Raw genomic sequence first — 13,503 nt, 5'->3', positions numbered from 1 at the left:
GTCGGAGAGGTTTTCGAACTCTTTGCAGGTTTTTCCCACTGGGATCAAGGAAACAGAAGCAAGGAGGAGGAGCTGGAGCTTGAAGAAAGGAACTTCCCCAATCTGAATTAGAGAATCCAGAGAGAAGAGAAAGATCACCTACCAGCCCCTATAGTTCCTTCGAGATCTCAGAACTTTCTTCAAAAGAATCAGATGGCTGGACTTAGGCTGATGTATAAATTGAGACAAGTAGTTTACACTAAAAGTGAGATCAGTCCTAGTCATAGTAGCATACTGTAGTCCCCCTACCATACTTTTAAAGAACAAAGGGTTATCAGTGTCATTACCATCCAATTTTGTCACCCTCTTTCCGACTGAGACTGACACCAAACTGGGTTTTGAGTTAGAGAGACCTGCCTTGTCTAAAAGCTCAATGATGTACTTAGTCTGATCAATAGTAAGGATGAGGGAGTCCTTTTGAACCTCAATACCCAAGAAATAATGAAGATCACCAAGTTTTTTCATCGCAAATTCTTATGCAAGATCAGTAAGAAGGTGATCAAGGAGGGAAACACCAGTTCCAGTGAGGGTGATATCATCCACATAAAGAAGAAGAATCATCATTTGCCAGCTGATTGAAAAACAAAACTTGATGTATCTGAGGTGCTTCTAACAAAACCCCACTTCTGAAGATAAGTAGCAATTCTATGGAACCAAGCTCCAGGAGCTTGCTTGAGGCCATATAGAGATTTATGTAAATGACACATAAAGTCAGGACAGTGGGAATCAACAAAGCCTGAAGGCTATTTCATATATATTGTTTCAGTGAATTCTCCATGGAGGAAAGCAGTTGATACATCTAGTTGATGGATGGGCCACTTCTTAGTTATTGCCAAAGTGAAAACTACCTATACTGTTTGAATTTTGACAACATGGTTAAAAGTATCCAAATAGTCTACCCCTTCTTGTTGGTTATAACGCTGAGCTACTAGCCGAGCCTTGTACCTTTCTAGAGAACCATCATAGTTATATTTGACTTTACAAACCCACTTGCACCCAAAAACATTCATAGATGCATGGGATTCTAGGTGTGAGTGACCAGGTCTTGTTCTTCATCAGGGCTTGAAATTCATCTTCCATAGCCATCTTCCAGTGTTCATGTTGAATGGATTCTTTATAGTTTTTAAGTTCAACAATAGAAGACAGAGCCACATAAGAGGGAAAATGGAAGGCATGCGTTACTGTGAAAGGACCACATGATCATGAATAGTCTTTGGTTTGATGATCCCACTTTTGAGTCTGGTTTGCATTGGATGACCATTCAAAGGTGGTAGAGATGAGTCTTCTGTGAAAGAAGAGTCACCCAGAGGTTGAGCGTGATCCAGCTGATTTGAATTTGAAGGAAAAGAGTTGCTAGATGCCTGGGGAAGAGAAGACTCTGAATTGGAAGAAATCTGAGATGGAAAAAGTAGATTTTCCAAAAAGTGTGTTGTATGATAAGAAGGGACTGACATATGAGAAGTGGTTGGTAATGATGGAAGGGGAAAGATGTGATAAGAAGATGATGGCTCAGACAACAAGTTTGTAGGAGTATTGATAGGAGACTGAGGTGTGGCAAAGGGAAATGAGGACTCATAAAAAATGACATGTCAGGATACATATTCCTTATTCATAGTAAGATCAAAGCACTTATATCCTTTATGAATGGGGCTATAACCAATAAAAACACATTGGGCTGACTTTAGGCTGAGTTTGTCATCCTTGACATTTCCCAAATATAGGTAACAAAGTGAACAAAAGACTTTTATCATAGCATAATCAGGAGATTTTTGAAGTAAAACCTTATATGGAGTTTGACAAGAGAGCAACTTACTTGGAGTTATGTTGATAAGATGGTAGCAGTAGAGTAAGCATGAGATCAGAATTCCTTTGGCACAAATGCTTGAAAGAGAGGATTGTTCCCTACTGAGGTAATCTTCCTATTTTTTTTTTCTGCCGTACCATTTTGATCTGGAGTATAGGGGCAAGAGCTTCTAAACACAATTCCACACTTAGTAAGATGAGCTTGAAACTCTCCTTTGCTCAGTTCAGGAGCACCATCACTTTGGAAACACTTGATTGGTAATGAGAAGAGTTTTTCATTTTGTACATAAAAGTGTTGGAAGCATTTAAACTGTCAGACCTTAGCTTCATTAGATATATTCAGAAGAACCTGCTATAATCATCAAGGAACAAGATATAATATCTAACTCCTGAATTTGTTTTGATGGATGCTGGACCACAAATATCACAGTGAACTAGCTGTGGGGAGTAGATGAGCTACTCTATGATGTTGAGAAAGGTAATCTTTGGCTCTTTACCAACTGACAAGAGGAACACACACTTTTAAAGTCCTCTGAGGTGACTCTTATCTTATTTTCTTTTTCTAGGGATAAGATAACCTCTTTAGATGTATGCCCAAGTCTATTGTGCCATACTGGAGCTGTAACACTGGCTACATATGCTTCTTCATACCCTTCTATCTTGATGGAGTAAGATTCCATCTGAAAATCAATACTATAGAGATTGTTAACCATTGGTCCCTCTGCCAAGACATCTTTGGACCATAAATCTCTTATGGAAGCCCCATGAAAGAAATTCAACACTACAAATGATGTAGACTTTGGCGGAAGCGTAAAACTAATAGAATCCATTAATAAAACTAAGAAGAAACGATAAATAAACGGAAGATAAACTGTAATAACTGTAATAAAGAAGATGCAATCAAGAGTTTTTGTATTAGAGAATTCAATTGTATGTTAAAAGACAGACTAGACTTCTCTTAGATAGAGATTATACTTTCCTAGTTAGACTCAAATAAAGAAAGAAGTTAACTACTAATAATACTTTCCTTGATTGCTAGGACTCTAAACATGGAAATCCTAAATACTAAACTGGGAACTTATATTAATATAGGATCTTGGCTGTTGGGCTCGTTGTTGGGTTGGCCGTGAGACCCATTAGTGGGATGGCCGCCATCATACTCCCCCTCTGTGGAATAACTTGTTCCCAAGTTGGTGTTGTCATAAATCGGCTCATCCGGATAAAACGGGTAGATGTCGAAGATATTGAAAGTGTTTGAAATATTTAAGTCCGGCGGAAGATCAATAACAAACGCATTATCATTGATTTTGTGAAGAATTTTGAATGGACCAAATTTCTTCTGACCGAGCTTCTTAAAAGTACCGGCGGGGGTTCGTTGCTTGGAAATATAAACCATAACTGAATCACCTTCTTCGAAACTTTTATGAATACGATGGCGATCGGCGGAAGCCTTATAAGTCAAATTGGTAACGAAATATTGTTGCGAACCTCGTCATGTAACGCGAGGGTATGAGACGCTAAATTGTCTGCGGTGGAGTCGAAGTCCGAAAGCGATGGGAGGAGAACGAGGTCAAGAACATGTTTTGGCCGTGAGGTATAAACAATGTCGAATGGTGCCTTCTTAGTCGTACGATTAACAATGCTGTTGTACACGAATTCTGCATGAGGAAGTGTCGTTTCCCAATTGACACCTTTGTCTTTAATAATACAACGAAGTAAATTACCGAGTGAACGGTTGACAACCTCGGTTTGCCCGTCGGTTTGAGGGTGACAAGTACTACTGAAGTTAAGTTTAGTGTTGAGTTGCTTCCATAAAAAATGCCAAAAGTGACTTTGAAATTTGACATCTCGATCGGAAACGATACTTTTTGGTAAACTATGAAGACGAACAATCTCCCAAAAGAATAAATTGACTATATTAGACGCATTGTCTGTTTTCTTGCATGCAATAAAGTGAGCCATCTTACTAAAACGATCGACGACGACCAAAATTGAGTCGCGTCCCTTTTGGGACCGTGGAAGTCCAAGAACAAAATCCATAGACAGATCTTCCCGAATAGTAACCGCAGTTGGTAAAGGAGTGTAAAGACCCGAATGTTGAGCTTTGCCTTTACTTGTCTGACACGTATAACATCGTTCAACAATGCGGGAGGCGTCCCATTTGAGCTTAGGCCAGTAAAACCGTTCGGGTACCAATGTAAATTTTTTGTCGCGTCCAACATGGCCTTCGTTGTGTAATTCCCGTATAATATGTTCTCGGAGAGAGGAGATAAGAATACACAATTGTTGTACGTGAAATAAGTAACCAGAGTTGATAAAAAACTCACCTGAAGATCGGCTGGTAATGCAGTTATCCCAAATTAAACCGAAATCTGGATCATCCCTATACTGCTCGGAGATGGCGTCAAAGCCTGGAACGTGTACCGTCATGGTCGTTAGGAGACTTGCCCGGCGGCTAAGGGTGTCGACCACGGTATTAGAGGACCCAGACTTGTGTTTAATGACGAAATTGAATCGTTGGATGTAAGAAATCCATCTCATATGCATTGGATCGGCGGTTCGTTGGTCGTTTAAAGTTTGTAATGCCTTGTGGTCCGTAAAGAGTACAAATTCGACCCCTATAAGAAATCGATGCCAATGACGGAGGGCTCGGTAGAGAGCATAGAACTCAGACTCATACATAGTCCACTTGCGTCTGGCTTCTCTTAGTTTTCACTCTTGAATTCGATAAGTTTCTTATGTTGAGAAAGAACCGCTCCTATACCAAGTCCGGAAGCGTCACATTCGACCTCGAAGAGTTTGGAAAAATCCGAGAATGCTAAAACTGGTGCGGAACAAAGTCTTTTCTTAATGGTTGCAAAGCTCTCATCTTGTTGTGGTCCCAAAAAAAAATTGCATTTCTTTAAACAATCAGTTAGTGGAGCCATAACTGTACTGAAATCCCGTATAAAACGCCTGTAGAAAGAAGCTAAACCGTTGAAACTGCGAACTTCGGATGGTGAGGAAGGGGTTGGCCACTCTGAAATAGCTCGGACTTTAGCAGGATCAACCTTCATGCAATTTTTGCTGATAATAAATCCCAAGTAATAAACCTCCTCTAGGAAGAAAAAACTTTTCGGAACATTCATGTATAAAGAATTCTGTCGCATGACATCAAAGACCGCTTTAATATGGTCTAGGTGGTCAGTTTTGGATTTACTGAAGATGAGGATGTCGTCGAAGTGTACGACCACAAATTTATTCAAGAATGGTTTGAGAATCTGATTCATAAATTGCATAAACGTGCTAGGTGCATTAGAAAGACTGAAAGGCATGACCTGTATTCTTTCATAGGGTAAAACTCATCACTTGGAAGATTTTTTTTTTCTCGAAGAAAATACCATTATTTAAATCCTCGCCATTATTAGGATTAAATGATGGATGTACGGGAGGCTATTAAATTAGCTTAATTAAAAAAAGTTTGGGGAATTTGGCCAAAACTCCCTAAGAAATTATGACTTTGGTTAAAAAGGATTCATCAAAGTTTTTTAGGCTTCACCTCCCTGATGGCAATTATGTAATTTTCAATTTCAGTAAAAAGACCAACCTAACCCTAGTCTAAGAAAATACCTTGCAAACACTTTGCACTGCCTTGCAAACACCTTGCACTGCCTTGCAAAGCCTTGCAAACACCTTGCAGAGCCTTGCAAACACTTTGCAGAGCCTTGCAAACACCTTGCATGGTTTTTGCAAACACCTTGCAGAGCCTTGCAAACAAATTGCAGAGCCTTGCAAACAAATTGCAGAGCCTTGCGAACACCTTGCAGAGCCTTGCAAAAACTTTGCATGACTTTTGCAAATACCATGCACAACCTTGCGAACACCTTGCAGAGCCTTGCAAAGCTTTGCAAATACCTTGCAGAGCCTTGCAATGCCATGCAAATGGTTTGCAAATTAGTTTTTGAATTGATTTAACATAAAATTTGTTACAAATTATTATATTTTGTCTAATAGAATGTTGTATCGAAAAACTAGCTAAAACCCCTACAAATTCATAATAGTCATTTTATAAGCTCTAGCACCATCGTTTTACTTTTCTTCGAAAAACTTCCAAAGCTGTCATGAAATTCTCAATTTGAACATAAATACCAATCATGATTGTCCAAGAAAAAATATTTCTCATAGGCATTTCATCTAACAACTTTATAGCTATTTCAACCAACCTAAGTCTTGTATAACCAACTAAAGTTGCATTCCAAGCAACAACATCTCTTTCAAGCATTTTATCAAACACATTGCTTGCATCAACTATACTTTCACAACTTCCATATAAATCCAACAAATAAGTTTGAACATAAACATCAAAACCAATAAACTGTCATCCATCATTCATAACTCAATGAAAATAAAGCAATGAAGAAGTTGGATTATACCTTGAAACACTATCAAATTCTCCTTCCATTGAAAGTATATAAAACTTTCTCTATCTAAAATTTAGAACCAAAAACTAGATCAAACCCCTTAAAAGCCTCTTCAAACAACAAGCAAATAGATTAAATCACCAAAACCTAAAAACATCAAACCTATCTTATAGCCAAAATCGATTCAAACCCCAGAAATTCTAATCGGCGTCGACAATCCAACTCGGTTCGTTCATGAGAAAAACTCAAATTCTTGATTTATTAGTTAGATTATTACTAGGTATTTCTAATTGAATGAAGGGTATTTTTGACTCTTAAAAAGTTGGTGCCTTTAAAAATGTCCTTCAAGCCTATTTTGATAACTTACTTGGGGCCTAGCTAGTTAAAATGATGGGTTGTCTTTTTAACAAAAAAATACTAGAAATTGGGCCTCCTGAAAAAGTTATGGTTAGGGACCTTGACCCCTTCTTGAAAAATAATACATTATTGTTCACATTGGCACCTAACGTAATATAATATTCTTCCGAGGACATATTTTTTTTCCCTAGATGAATAAGATTCTCTTAAAGTTCAACAAAAAAAAAAGAATAAGATTCTCTTTTCTAAATGACATCCCTAATGTAAGATTCTAAAACTTAAAAATGGTTTAGGTGATATATCATAAGTGAACAATTTTGTTTTTAATGTTGAGTGGGGAACTGAGGTCGTCAAAAGCGAACTCAAATATTGAGTTTCTTCTCGAGACATCATAGACTTAACTTTCGCCACATCATCTGTACACCAAATTCCATAGGAGAAAGTCTTTTATGAAAAACTCAAAGAATCCTAGGCAATTCTTCGAGTTTTTGAATATGAGACTTGAATTTAGAGCATGTCCAATGCAACACTCAAACTCTAAAACTTCAAGCGCCATTTAAATTTCAAAAACTATCTCCAATGCAAAACTCATCATGAATATCTAAATGATGTGGCAAGATTTATTCTAGAGATCCTTAAAATGACATTCTAAATTTAGAGTGTCTTCTTGTGATCTCTAAGTGTCACATAAATAAATCAATTAATTTTATGATTAAAAAAACTTTTTTTTTTTTTTTTTGTAATTCCATTACAATTGGTATTGATACATCATAGATGTGATAAGCTCAATTACTACCCATACAAACTCAAACAAACCGGGCCTATAGCCCATCTAAACCATGGCCTGAAGCCCATCTAAACTATGGCCTAAAGCCCATCTACATTATTATTAATACCCTAATAATCCCATTATTAAAAAAACTTTTCTTAAGTGTTACATTTGAAAATGTTTTCTAATAGAGTATCTGTAAATGAAAAATTTAAGACAAAGATCGTTTAAATACTTACTCTCTACATCTTAACATCTAAGATTTTTAGAATATTTCTTGAGTCTTCTTTTGGAAATGCTCAAAGACAACACTAAAATACGTTCTAAAAGTTTTACTAGAAAATAATTACAACCGGCACCTTAATGGGTTGATAGCCTATCCACTACCACAATTTTTGCAGTCTATTTTCAAATGTAGCAAGATCATACAAAAGATATCAAAAATAGAATCAAACACAACATTGTATTATTAAGTGACTAACATATTAATTAGGTTATTAGAAAAAAACAAAACAACAAGTATCTCTTATTTAACTAATCCTTTCTTATGGTTTTTTCTTTTTTTGTTGAAAGGTCCTATCTTATGGTGGGGTATCACTCACTTATTTACCCCGCCCGTTTTCGCTTAAGATATTTAACGGTCGGTGTTTCAGAGAAATAAGAAAGTTTTCCGGAGAAGAAAGTTTTGAGTGGAAATAAATTTTTTTATTTTCTCCAAACACAATCTTGTTTATTTTCTTCTTTTATCTTCCCCTCCCACCACCATAAATTCCGGCGAGCATAAACTCCGGCGACACCACCGAGATTAATTCCACGACCATTAACTCTCTCTTTTCCTCTCTTCTTCCCTCTCTCTTTCCCTTTTTCACTCTTTTATGATTCTGGCGAATGGCAAATCCCTTCGCCGGAAACGTCTGGTTTTCCAGATGAGTCTTGTCTGGAAAACCAGACGAAGCGTCGTCTGAACCTGGAGACCAGATCCAGGCGAAGCTCGTCCGGAAAACTAGACGAAGGAATCCATCCTTCGCCTGGTTTTCCAGACGAAGGGTTCCGACGAAGGGACCATTCCATGACAATAGAAGAAAGAGAGAAGAGGAGAGAGAGAGAGAGAGGGAGGGAGGGAGAGAGAGAGAGAGGGTGAGGGAGAGGAAGAGAGAGACAGATGAAGTCGCCGACCGTCGCTGGCAACATCTGGGCGGCGACTTGTAAGGTGCGTTTGGTTTCCCACCGTCTTCCCCGAAAACTTTTCTGCTTTCCCCAAAACGTTGGCCATATTTAATATTGGGGAGGTAAGAGAGCCCGAGAATAAACCGTGAACCCAATTTCTAAATCAACAACTATAGGTAGCACTAAATATAGAGCGTGGTCATGGCCGGAACTACTTATTTCACCTTATATAGTGCTGATGTGTACAAACCATGTAAGCTTTCGAGAGAGAATTGGCAAGTGTTATTTATTTTTTGTTTTTTGAGATAAACCCGAACTTTCATACGTAGGAGATCAATCCAGAAAATTACACGGTTTGAGGTTTTTGCCTCTTTTGAGTACAATATGAGATTTACACAAGTAAATAACAAAACAAAGTTTACATTTGTAAAGTACAACATGAAGCAAAAGGAGTACAACATGACAAAAACTAAATGAAAGACCTTAAAAAGGTCAAAATGAAAAATCTAAAGATCACGAATGAGAGGATCCTAAAGTCCATAAATTTTATTATACTTAAATATAAGTAGGAATGATGAACCAAGTAGAGAAATGGAGAGCGTGCGATCCCGTTAAACTGAATTTTGTAAGAACACTCACTAAATCTTCTTTCTTGCACTTGCAATCAATTGGATCGTGGACTATGGATTGATAGTTAGATGCCTATTCATTATATTTTCCGTAATTGTTTAAACAAGAAATCGTTGATCTTCATCAATGGACGAATCATGATTCCACACTATTCATGAAGAACCACCAAACTGGCAGTCCCAAAATATCGCTTGATACCGGCAAATGTATCGGATTCCAGAAAAAAGCGACGAAGAAATCCTTAGCCTCCTACAATCAGGCAAAATAGAAGAAGAACTAGATCAGGTGGAAACCACCACCCTTACCAACTTCCTCCTCCCTCGCTGACAATTGATAATGATTAGTATGCCGATGATTTGTCGATATTGGTAAATCTGATTTTCTCCCCGTACCAACATTTTCACCTCATTTCTGTAGTTACACCACTCCGCTATACTCCAAAACTCTGCAGGGATGGTAATAGGTGTAAAATTAAGACAAAGAAACGAAAACAACACACTTAACTATGAAGGTAACATGCCTTCGCAGGAGAAAATCGATGATCTTTTATTATGTCTAATGTCTTATTAAAATAAGAAAGCACTTTTATTATGTCTTATTAAACAACAAAACTTGCACATTACTATTCAGGGGGGATCCATGGGGGTGCGGCTGCACCTCCTGGATCCTCCGGAAAAAAATATAGTAGTAATAGTAATTTTTTTTTAATATATATATATAGGTGTATCTAAGATATATATATATATATATTCTGATGTAATAAGATGACATAAAAAAGGCTTTGGCTTAGTGGTTAAAGCGTGGGTGTGGGACCATGAGGTTTTAAGTTCGAGTCCATGAGGTTTCAGTATTCTTGACACTATGCTACTTAGTTCTCAGCTTAATAATTACATTTACGATATGAGGCAGAATGATGATTTCTCAAATGACATTTGAGCTCTTGCTAGAACATTGGTGGAAACTACGAGAGCTAAAGCATATCATTTAGTTTAGTTGCTTATCACTTTAGCACTTACTTTGCCAGTTGCTTCCATTGAAAGAGCATTTTCAGCTATGAAGCTAGTTAAACACGCTTAAGAAACAAGATGAGTGATCCGTGATTGAATGATAGTTTAGTAGTCTTTATTGAAAAAGAAGTTTTTAGTGAAATTGACAATGAGACGATTATGCGAACATTTCAAAATATGAACTCTCATAAAGATCAATTGCGTTTGTGATCGTTGATGTATTAATATAATTAATGAATATAAGTATTTTGTTAATTACTGTGTTTGCAAAAAAAAAAATAATTTAATTATATAAATCCGCACCCCTCAGTGAAAATCATGGATCCATCCATGTTATTATTAAGCTCTATATTTGCTGTCTAATTTCCTTTCCTTGTTCTAACATGAGTCATGATTAGACTATAAATAGTACCATTAAGGTGAGACTCAAAATACAGTGATCACTATACTAATTACTAAAGAAATATCACAAAAATGAGTCTGGCCACTTCAGCCTGTTTCATACTTATTTCAGTTCTTTCTTCTTTCATTTTGTTCTCAATTTCTTTGGGAGTTTCAAGCTCAGTTCATGAGCACTTTCCACAGAGCCCTTCCCAACATTCTCTTTCATCTATCTTGAAATCCATCATTGATAATCTAAGATCCAGATCACCAAAAATTCCAACTCATCATGAAGATTTTTTTATCATGTCTTAACACCTTTGGTAATCCTTCCATTACTATTCCAGTTTACACCCCAAAAAACTCTTCTTATACATCAATCTTAGAGTTTCCGGCTCAAAACCTAAGATTCTTATCACATAAATATCATATAAATAAACCTCAATTTATAGTTACACCCATGCATGAATCTCAAGTCCCACAAATTGTTATATGTTATCAATATCTTGACTTACAAATTAAAATTAGAAGTGGTGGTCATGACTATGAAGGTATTTCTTATACATCAGACAATATTCCCTTTATTGTTATCGATATGTTTAATATTAGATCGATCGATATCGATATAGAAAATCGTACTGCATGGGTTCAGTGTGGTGCAACCCTCGGCGAACTTTATCATAAAATTGCAGAAAGAAGTCCAGTTCTAGGGTTTCCTGGTGGAGTTTGCCCTAGTGTTGGTGTTGGTGGGTTTCTTGGTGGAGGTGGGTATGGTAATATGTTAAGAAAATATGGTCTTGCTGCTGATAATGTCATTGATGCGCGAATTGTTGATGTTAATGGAAGAATACTAGATAAAGAAACCATGGGTGAAGATTTGTTTTGGGCTATTAGAGGAGGTAGTGCTGGTGGAAGCTTTGGAGTTATTCTTTCATGGAAGATTAGATTGGTTCTTGTTCCATCTACTGTGACAGTTTTTACAGTTGACAAAACCCTAGAACAGAATGCTACTGAACTTGTTTATAAATGGCAAGATATTGGACATGAACTTCCAAATGAACTCTTGATTAGAGTCATGGTGAAGCTTGTAAATAGTAAAAATGGAGAGGAAAAACAGTTCAAACTTCATTCAACTCCTTGTTTCTTGGAAATGCAAAAGAACTTGTTACTTTGATGGGTAATAGATTTCCTGAATTAGGGTTACAAGAGACAGATTGTATGGAGATGAGTTGGATTAAATCTGTGGTAAATTTTGATGAATTATTTACTGGTCCAAATGACGAAGAAATATTACTAAGTAGAATTCAAGGAAAGACTAGATATAAGGCTAAATCTGATTATGTACAAAAACCCATTTCAAGGGCTGGATTAGAAGGGTTATGGAAAAGATTGTTACAAGTAGAATTTCCTCATTTGGTATTACTTCCTTATGGTGGAAAAATGAATGAGATTTCAGAATCTGAAATTCCTTTCCCACATAGAAAGGGAAATATATTCAAGATTCAATACTTGGTTTATTGGGATGATGAAGGAATTGATGAATCTGAAAAGCATATTAGTTGGATGAGAAAACTTTATAATTATATGACACCTTATGTTTCAAAGTCTCCAAGAGCTGCATATATGAACTATAGAGATCTTGATTTAGGTCAAAGCAAGAATGGCACATCAAGTTACTCACAAGCTAAGGCTTGGGGAAGTAGTTATTTTAAGAATAACTTTGAAAGATTAGTACAAGTGAAAAGTAGAGTGGATCCTAATAATTTCTTTAGAAACGAACAGAGTATTCCAACCATTACTACTTCTTATTTGGGGGAGAAAACGGGAGAAGAGGAGTTATAATTCTTTCAGTGCATATAAACAACTCGTAATATTATGTCTTTTCTACCATGTCTGATTAAGATTATGAGTGTGAATGTGTCATGTGCCTTTGAAATTGATATCATTAATATTGATACATTATTTTTGTTGCGATATATGGTGGTGTTCCGATCTAAGCTACTAAACTCATTTTTTCCCCATTTATAGTGGAGTTTTGGTACACAACGGTCTCTCGAAGTTTTTTAAGCTCGCCATTGAAATCAAAACTTTAATTTGATTGATTTTTTTCATCAAACTTCTTTGGTTTTTGTTGAATATGTCCCAAAGATAATATGGTTGACAAAAACATCATTTAAAAAAAAAAAAATGAAAGGACTGATATCTTCACTGTGCTTTACATGACATCCCAACTAGATTGGCACCTCATGAAGCATCTATCATTAGATATCATCACCTGATATTATTAATAAATGAAAAAGAATTACAAATAGAAGGCGGGACTTAAAGCCTGACCCTGATAACAAGAGATCTCATAACGCACCTAAAAATCAAAGTCATCTAAACCTATATGAATTAATACCATTTACATCTTTGTGGACATAGGGTAGAATAAAAGTAGGCGCAACACTCCGCCAATTAGCATTTGCCAATGAGCAACCTTCATTTGCTAGCCAATCAACAACAACATTTCCTTTTCTGTAAATATGTGAGACTCGAAACTCCATTTCTCTAATCTGATCTAAAATGTTTCTCCAATGGTTCTGCAGACGGCAAGGAACTATGAAGGTGTTACTAAGTGCATGCAAAACTAACATAGAATCATATTCCAACCGAATCTTCTTTCAACTTCTGGTCCACCCATATTTACAACATGTACTATACAACCATCAACTCTGAGTAGACCGAGTTTTGAATACCCAAAGGTATGGCAAAACAACCTAATACAAAGCCTCTGTTATTTCTAAATATCCCACCACAACCAGAAACCCCTGGATTACCTCTCGATGAACCGTCTGTGTTGACTTTTACCCATTTGACTAGAGGCACGTGCCAGTCAACTTGAATAATTTTAGGTGCTTTTCTTTGACGCCCTGTCACTTTAAAATAACGAAGAATGGTAATTTCTCAC

The 13,503-nt window shown here is 36.7% G+C and overlaps 1 pseudogene; it reads left to right on the top strand.

The window, feature by feature from the left end:
* The first annotated feature begins 11,013 nt into the window (after nt 1–11,013).
* On the top strand, nt 11,014–12,395 carry LOC147563647 (tetrahydroberberine oxidase pseudogene; annotated as a pseudogene).
* The last annotated feature ends 1,108 nt before the right edge of the window (nt 12,396–13,503 follow it).

This window comes from Eschscholzia californica, unplaced genomic scaffold, assembly GCF_041429995.1.
Source record: "Eschscholzia californica isolate CP2 unplaced genomic scaffold, dmEscCali1.0.p SCAF_1, whole genome shotgun sequence".
Classification (NCBI taxonomy): domain Eukaryota; kingdom Viridiplantae; phylum Streptophyta; class Magnoliopsida; order Ranunculales; family Papaveraceae; genus Eschscholzia; species Eschscholzia californica.
This window is presented reverse-complemented; position numbering and strand designations above follow the sequence as displayed.